Genomic DNA, 9,030 nt, shown 5'->3' with positions numbered 1-9,030 from the left:
TAGGCTTCGATTTGCGTTTGCCATTCTTCCAATTCTTTAAATAGTTGAATATTTTTCTCTTCAGTTTAAGTTTTATTTGAAAACGTTTAATTTCGAGGGCAAATAACTTGGACATTTCATCGCGTACACGCGCTTCAATTTGCTTTATCTCAGTTGTGTGCAAGTGCTTATTTTCTTGCCCATTACTGTTGTCAGCATCATTGGCAGCCTGTTGCTTTGGTGATGCTTGTTTTGGTGGAGCTGAACTATATTCAGATGTGCTACTTTGACATTTGATGTACTCTTCGAATCGTACAGCTTTGGCTTTGAACTCGCGTATAAGCGTTTCTTGTTCTTCGATTACCTTTAAATTCTCATTGAGCTCTACAATTAAAGCTTTAGATTTATTTAGTTGTTGCGTAAGACCGTCAATTTCCTTTTTATAAATTGAATTGGTATTACTCTATTTTAGATTTTGTAATTCAATTCGTTGAAGAATTGCTATTTTCTAGCCTGTTGAAGATTGGCTATTTTTCTTTATGTATATGTAAATGTCAACGATGACAAAAGATGGTCGATAAACGAAACTATAGATTTTGATATAGCGATATAAGCATTATGGAATTATAGAAGGTGGCGCATTGCGCATGCAAACATTATTTCAGCTGATTTTTATGGGCAATTAATACGTCATTTTCCTTTAGCTCCTGTTTTTTTCTCTTTCATTCGCTTAAGTAGGCAACTGTGACGTAGATGCGCAGAACGAAGCAATTTTGAACTTGTGAATGCGCAATCTGGGTAGGTTTTTTGTGCGATTAAGCATTTCTAAAGCTAAGAGGACACTGAGCTGCACTACAAAATATTATTTGCATGTATTCTTATGGAGCAATTCACACCTAGCGGCAGCAGCACTGCGCGGCGCGGCCATGAGCAGCAATGTTGATCAAATAGGCAAAAAAGTGAAGCGCCGCTGCCGCTTAGTATACACGCACTTTAAATCTTACGCGCTGCCTTATATTACCCAAAACCATTAAGGTTTGGGTTCCCGTAAAAGTATACTGTTCAAAATTTTAAGAATACGACTGTGTGTAAATTAGTTCCAGTTCAGTGAAAAAAATTTTATGTTCAAAAATTTTTATAGAAATTTCATTTAAAAGGCGATTGTAATTTTTATGCATGGATTCAAGTTGAATAGTGAAAACGGTACAGATATGTCGTCAATAAAAGTAAAGGCGAACTTACTTTCGCGACATGTAGCGGCAACGGCGCTACACATTTTGGACTTTGCCCATAAGAATACATGCAAAGAATATTTTGCCGCGTAATGTTGTGCAGCTAAATCTGTGCTTTTATTAAAGCAGCAAGACGTTTCAAAGTTCAAAATCAACGCAGAAAGGCGATCCATGTGAATTTTTTGCTCGCGTTGCTTTGCTTTGTGATTTTGCTGCTATATTCAACCTATCATCGATTTGCTATCTATCGTTACCGCATTGGTGGTTTGACATGTAAAGCTTTATATATTATTTGGAAATCAAAATATTGTGACTATTCAATAAAAAGTTTGTTATAGTTGTAATATAACAACAGCTGTTTTAAGAAAAACATAACACGAGCACGGACGATCATATCAGCCGACTACATATTTTCGATCTATCGGTGGTAATCGCAATAATCGATAAACGGCTTGCATATACACATCTAACTTTTTCAGTATACATTCCAAATTATCAAGCGTGTACGGAAAAGTGGAAAAATTTTGATCGTGCCTTATACAAATAATATAAAATAAAAAATAAAACAAAAAATATAAATTTTGTTGTATTTTGCGATTTTGGTAAGTTGAAAATTGCATGTAATAATGAGTAGCAAACGTAATATGAGAAGACTTTTCAAGAAGCAAAGGGAAATGTATGCTAGGACTTTGTTTCGACCAGTTTCTAGTAATGATGAAGCAGGGCCATCAAAATCCTCTGTGGAGGAATGCGGTACTAGCATAAGTGGAGTTGGCGATATAGGGAGTTTGCCTACTAAGTACGAATGTGAGGAAAGTGATTGTTCTGATGGAGCTATTAATGTAGATAGTGGAAATTCTGTCATAGGCAAACTGCAGCGTTCATTTAAGGAAAAAATCCTGGAATGGTTTACTACTTTTAGACCATCACGTAGAGCATTTGAGAGTCTTCTTAGTATTTTTCAAGAAGGGAATCTAGATGTACCAAGAAGCGCCGAAACACTCTATGCCAAAAGAAGAGAAATCGCAGTTACTAAATCCATTCCACCAGGACTCTATTGCCATGTTGGTTTGAGCAAGCAATTGGAGAAAATTGCATACATATTTAAAGAAATTGACACTGTTCATATAGACATCAACATTGATGGGTTGCCATTATTCAGAAGCTCTCGCATTCAATTGTGGCCAATATTGGTGCGGCTAGTTGATTTTAGTTCAGTTTGTATTTTTCCCGTCGGTATATATGTTGGAAATAAAAAGCCAAGCGATGTTTCGGAATTTTTAAATCCTTTTGTTACGGAAATGGAGAATATCTTGGAAAATGGCATTGAACTAGGTGGCAAATTGTTAAAAGTTCTGATAAGGTCAATTGTATGTGATGCTCCCGCGAAAGCGTTTGTTTGTGGTACACCTTATCATTCAGCTTCTCATGGTTGCAGCAAGTGTACGCAAATCGGAGTAAAGGTAAACCATGTGCTTATATTCTTCTGTGTCTGGAAATATGGTAACTGACAATGCCCTTTTAACCAGAAGATACAAAACACATCATGAACCGAAATTTAGGAATTCAAAGACTCCACTAGAAAAAATTGGTGTAAAAATGATAAGCCAAGTAGCTATAGATAGTATGCATTTGGTGGATTTGGGGATAATGCGAAACTTTTTAAAAAGAATTATACAAGACGATATAAATATAAAAGTTGAAAAGCTTAAAAAGAAACATATGTCACAATTTTTAGTCTCTCTAGAACCGTTCATAACGAAGGAATTCGCCCGTAAGCCCAAATCGTTCGATGAAATCTCAAATTGGAAGCCAACTGAGTTTCGCCAATTTCTGTTATATACAGGGGTCCTTATTCTGAAAGACAATGTTCATGGTGACTTACATTATCAATTTTTGCTTCTATTCTGTGCGTATAGGATGCTCCTTTCTCCCAAATCATATTTAGATAATTTGGGAATTGCAAAAAATATGTTATCTTTATTTGTTGAAAATTTCTCAACTATATTCGGGGATTCCAGTGTTACTCATAACGTTCATCATTTACTACATCTAACGGAGAGTGTTGAATCAATTGGTCTGTTATCAAGTTTTTCAGCTTACGACTTCGAAAATTATTTGCAAACATTAAAAAAGTATATCAAAAAGCCAACTCAAATTCTTCCACAAATAATAAATCGAGTCAGTCATGAAACGTTGCTAACAAAGGAAAAGCATCAGGGCTTTAAAACTTTGAGGGGCAGAGGTTTGTGTTATTTTTTCCAGGATTGTGTCTTTTCGTCTAAAATCCAGATAGCTTCTGCCTTATTAAACCATTCAAACCAATAGAAATTACAGGGTTTTCGGAAGACAGACGTTTTATAATAGGGAAAGAGTTTGCAAATTTGAGAAGTTTCTTTTTAGAACCAATTGACTCCATGTCCCTTCGTATTTGCGTGGGCGACTTCTCACTCATAGACGAGTAAACCCAATACCCTATTGAAGAAATAGAATGTAAACTAGTAGGTCTCCCTCATATTGATAGCATATTATTGCTGCCATTGTTACATGGCACTTTTTAACTCAATTTAAATTGAACACATTAGGGAAATTAATAATTTGTTTTGTTTGTTGGTGCGAAATCATATGCAACAAAATATTAATTTCCCTACTTATTAACTAAATTAACATATATCTAGTGAATTTAAACAATAAATATAAACCAACGATGCCGAAAGATATAAAGCGCGTACCATCATCCTCTTGTAAGTTCCATCACATATTCATCTGCATAAGTTATCATAAACTCGGGTTTTTTTTTTCTTTTCCAGATAAAAAGTCACAAGTTGCAGAGTATGCAGTTTGCAAGGCTTTGGATGCAAAGATAACAAATTTGCAAGGTAAGTTATTTAATGGGTATAGTAGTCACAGTTTTAGGCGATTTGTCGCTCCCCCGGCAAATACATGCACTCATCCGTCAGCTCACGATGATGCTTACAAAATCGTATGTGTAGGGCCTATAAATTTCAGTCCAAGGGTTAAATTAATGCACCATCGATAATATGCGTTCTCTAACTACTCCCCTGTCATATCGAAAAATTGTGTAAACAAATCTGTTTATATTTTGAGAAGTTCTGGATGCATAACATAAATCGTCAATTTTCGCTTAACCAGGTATTTTAAGGGATTTATAGCCATCCCTTGACTTTAATAAAAAAGGAAAATTATTGTGCTACGGATTTTTACTTTGCAACATGCGCTAACTGCTTAGGCACGTCTAAAGGTTGCCAATATATTACCCTTTTACGTTTGTTAACCTGGCGCTTTAACTAGAGGGAAGAGGACTGCCACCATTTGGAATTGGAAGATTCAATTCCTAAAACCGAATAAAAAAATCTATATGGTAACGTTTTACAAGACGGTGCACCACCTAATTTTTATCAAAAATTATCAAAGATGGTATCAAATGACGCGTCTCGACCTCCGTTTTAAGAATCTGAAAGCAAAAATTGTATTCCTGTCGAAAGTTATTCACAAAAATCCGTAAAATGACCGCGAGAGTGTCCGAAATATGGGGCCCGATCCATAGTTTTTTTGCATAGAACACCTTTCTGCATTGGGGGCCTTCGGCCGCGCTTATAAAAAATTACCATGGTTGGGTCCGATACCGGTTTGGGGATCAAAACTAAATGCGCGCAGAACACCTGTTTGCATTAGTGTGTGTGTGTGTACAACAAACATAAAAAAAAACGGTAATAGTCTAGTTGAGGGGTCGATACGATACGATACCAAAAATATCGAGAGAGGTGTCAAAAGACGCGTATTAATCTCGAGAATAATAATCTGATGGCGGAAAAGAAAAATTTTATATGTGTCCGGAGATATTTGCAGTTGAAGTTGGCGATTTTCATGTGGTTGTTGTTGTGTTTGTACCCACAAAAAAAATTGTGCATCACCGTGGCGGTAGCCACGGTTATACCATACACCCGGACTTGGCATGGCGTAGCCCAGGGTCTTATTGTATAAGCGTGGCCGAAGGCCGCCAACTCAGAAAGGCGTTCTGAGAAAAAATACTATGGATCCCACCCCCGGTTTCGGAGGTACCCACGGGTCTTTTTTCGGTTTTTCGTTAATATCTTTTGAACGGGTTAATATTTTTATTTTCCGCCATCGGCTTATTAATACTGATGTCAAGACGAGTCGTTTGACACCTTTCTCCTTGGTAGCGTATTAGCAGTCGACCCCTCAACTAGACTATTACCAAAAAAACAACCACATGAAAATTAGAACCGATTTCTTGCTTATATCTGTTTGACAGAAATAAAAATTTTAATTTTCGCTTCGGGATTCTAAAAACGGAGGTCGAGGCGCGTCTTTTGATACCAGCTTTGATAAAAATTAGGTGGTGCACCGTCTTGTGAAACGTTACCCTGTTTATATATAAACAAGCCACACTCAAATTTTCACCGTGTGGCCATTTAAAATAATATACACCAATTTGTTAGAAAAATTGATTCAGTGCACAGGGGGTAATATTGATATGTATGGAGCGTGGCATCTGATATATATACCAACAATACCAGGGCAATGATACTTGGCAAGCAGATGCCTAATATCAATTTTATATCAGTGGAAAAAAGTGGTAAGAATTGGAAAGGAGGGTGTGGTTCTTTCAACGTCACATATCGTTAACAGATTAAGTCACGTTACATAAACTTGGCATATCTGATATTGTTAAATTCATAGCTTTAAGGAGAAGTGGGGTAAATTGGAATGACGGTCGTGACATCCCCCATACAATATAAATCCAAATCAAATCAATATACTTATTTTCAACACAAAAACAGCATATGTTGGAAAGTTCCAAAACTCTAAGAGATATCAGCAAAAAAATTTAAATTGTGTGGTTGTTGAAATTTTGGTGATTTCAATGCATATTCCATTAGTGCACCATTTACGATTCAGGGTAATAAAAGAATTTTTGTTAAAAGTCTACACCTTTTCCAGTCAAGTTCAGAAAATTACAACAGAAGATCAGAAATTCCAAATTAAACTCAGAAAGTTACAATTTAAGTTCAGAAAATTTAAATTCAAGTTCAGAAAGTTATAAGTAGGGTGTTCTTTCTCATAAGTTATTACAATTTTTCCTGTTTGCTTGCAATTGACTCAATTTTAGGGCAGGACAAAGTTTGCCAGTACGCTAATTTTTTATAAAAAAAATTTCATTGGCATAGCTAAAAGCTCTACATGATCTATTTGGTAATTAGCGTTTTTTTTTTCTTTCAGAAACCGTCGGAAACCTGAAGGAGACCATTTTGTGTAAGAATGTTAAATATATTTCTATATACATATTACATTTACCTTGATTCAACTTTATTTTCTTTAGCTTATATGTCTTCTCAAAATGCTGCAGTGATGACTGCACTTGCAGACCAAAAAGTGGCAATGTGCAAGTTAGTTGAAAAAGAAGCTGTGGCGTGCTCAGTAAAATCTTGCTTTCCTCTGTCGTGTGCAGAGGATTTGTTTAAGATTGATGAAAAGGTTGTACCTGAGAATCGGAGTTTGTTTGTAAGTATTTTTTCCAACAGTGAAAATTATAAATAATCAATTGGGTTTAAGGAACTGTAGGTCGAATTTTCTTCCTTTACGTTTTCTAAAATCGGGTTGATTTTTTTCAGAAAGGGAACTCCGCCTACCACATGGAAGGTCCTGGGTTCAAGTCCCGAGAAAAATCCCAAACATTTAGAAACAAATTTTTTCAATTAGAAGAAAGTATTTCTCGGCAGTGATTTGGCAAACACTAAGCGTGTATTTGTGCATGAAAAGCTTCTCAATGAAAATTGATCTACCTTGAAGATGGCGTTCAGAGTCGCCGTAAGCCTTTTAGTTCGCGTCTCGCCAATTTCTAAGAAAAACCAAAAAAAGCGCTATGCAAATTGAAAGAGAAGTTCGGCCTAAACCTCGTCGTAGGTTCATAACGCCAAGTATAAATTTTACTCAATTTCAAAAACTTAAACTAATTGTTAGTACGATAAGCGCTCTTGGCTGAGAAAATGGAGTTTGGTTACACCTGATCTTAGACTAAATTTGAATTTTTAAATAAAAAATTAAAAACGAATAGGTGGAAAATTTTTCAAATCCCAATAGTTAGTAACTGGTGAATCGGATTAATGACATACGCAAACTAATGATCACGCCTACTTATTAAATCCATATTGTATTATCATTTTCACAAATAGTTTGACAGATTCATATTTATCGTTGGCGTAAAATCGGTTACGTCATTGCAGAACAAATACGGACCCAGGAAAAACATTTCAAAAACTATTTTCCATAGCTTTTGCTGTTTTTCTTCATTGTACTTTCCTCTGGACAGTAAACATTTGTTTTAAAATTTTCTTAAATACTTCTCGGTAGCTGAATTCCTAAAGTCCCTAACCAACAAATACAAGATATGTGAAAAATTCTTCTTAAAAACAATTTTTGGTTATGGACTTTGTGAATGGAGCTAAAGCTATGTTGTGCTTGGAACGATTTTGTATCATACATGGTCTATACTAATAATCATTTTCACTTTCACAGATTTCAACACTTAGGAACTTGCTGCAAAGTTCGGTTAAGAAAAACCTTGAAAAAGTCCTCAGCAGTGCAGTCATAATGGACTACAATGTTGACGGGACGCATGGGAAGAAGGGCCTTAAATACCACTCAAAGTTTTATTCAGTTTTCTTGGGTAACATCCGTAAAAAGTATTAATTTAATTATTATAATCTTGATATTTTATTATTTCGCAGAATCTATTATAAGCCTGACTTCCAATGATGAACCGGAATAACAACTTAGAAAAGCAATGCAGTTGCACAAGAAGCGGGTATTTCAAAAAAAAGGCGGCATGGCGAAGGCAGTAAAACCATTGCCAGAAAGTCTGGAGTAAACTGTTTTTCACTTTTTCAGGTTTAGTTCAGAAAGTTGCAATTGAAGTTCAGAAAATTACAAATGAAGTTCAGAACGTTCAATTGGAGTTCAGAAAATAACAATTTAAGTTCAGAATTTGCAATTGAAATTCAGAAAATTACAATTGATATTCAAAAAAATTTTCAATTTAAATATTCTGAGCTACAATTGAAATTTTTTTTAACTACAATTATATATTCTGAGCTACAATTGTAATTTTCTTAACTCCAATTATAATTTTATGAACTTCAATTTAAAATTCTGAACTTCAACTGCAACTTTCTCAAATAAACCTAAAAAAGGCGTAGCTACTTAGTTACATAAGAATAATGAAACCTTGAAGGTTAATTTTTGAAATGAATTTGAGTTTAGTTAGGAAACTTTGAACTATTATTTTTTTAGTTATTATATACAAGTAATTCTATTTACATTAGTACCTATTTTTATATATTTTGAAGTGATATATATGAAGTGATATCTATACATTAATAATTTTATAAATAAATTACATTAATCAAAAATGCATTTGAACTAGTTTAGCAAATTTGAACTATATTTTTTAATTTTTATAGACCTATATATATATTTATTCAAATCTATTACAAAGTATTATGTATTGAAGTGTTAAATTTTAAAGTGATATACATATGTATATATAAACATATTTTTTATATATATGAAATATGATGAATAAATGAATTTGAGCTAATTTATTCAAGTAATTTTTTAACCCGACTAGGTCTAGTAAATTAACTAATAGGACGCTGATGCAAATATTGACTAGTATGTCAACTGGTATTACAATGATGCATACTGTCTGAGTAGTATGTCAACTGGTAAGTTGAGGTTGAATACAGTGACTAGTATGTCAATTGGTAGGACCCTG

The 9,030-nt window shown here is 34.5% G+C and overlaps 1 long non-coding RNA gene across 1 annotated transcript; it reads left to right on the top strand.

The window, feature by feature from the left end:
• The first annotated feature begins 4,273 nt into the window (after positions 1 to 4,273).
• Positions 4,274 to 8,537, top strand: LOC137234632 (uncharacterized). The gene is made up of 5 exons (XR_010947850.1): positions 4,274 to 4,364; positions 6,477 to 6,509; positions 6,577 to 6,758; positions 7,773 to 7,923; positions 7,985 to 8,537. It is a non-coding gene; the product is annotated as an uncharacterized lncRNA (long non-coding RNA).
• The last annotated feature ends 493 nt before the right edge of the window (positions 8,538 to 9,030 follow it).

The sequence above is a fragment of the Eurosta solidaginis genome, chromosome X, assembly GCF_040869045.1.
Source record: "Eurosta solidaginis isolate ZX-2024a chromosome X, ASM4086904v1, whole genome shotgun sequence".
Taxonomy (NCBI): domain Eukaryota; kingdom Metazoa; phylum Arthropoda; class Insecta; order Diptera; family Tephritidae; genus Eurosta; species Eurosta solidaginis.
Note: the sequence above shows the minus strand (reverse complement) of the source record. Positions and strands in the feature narration are given on the sequence as shown.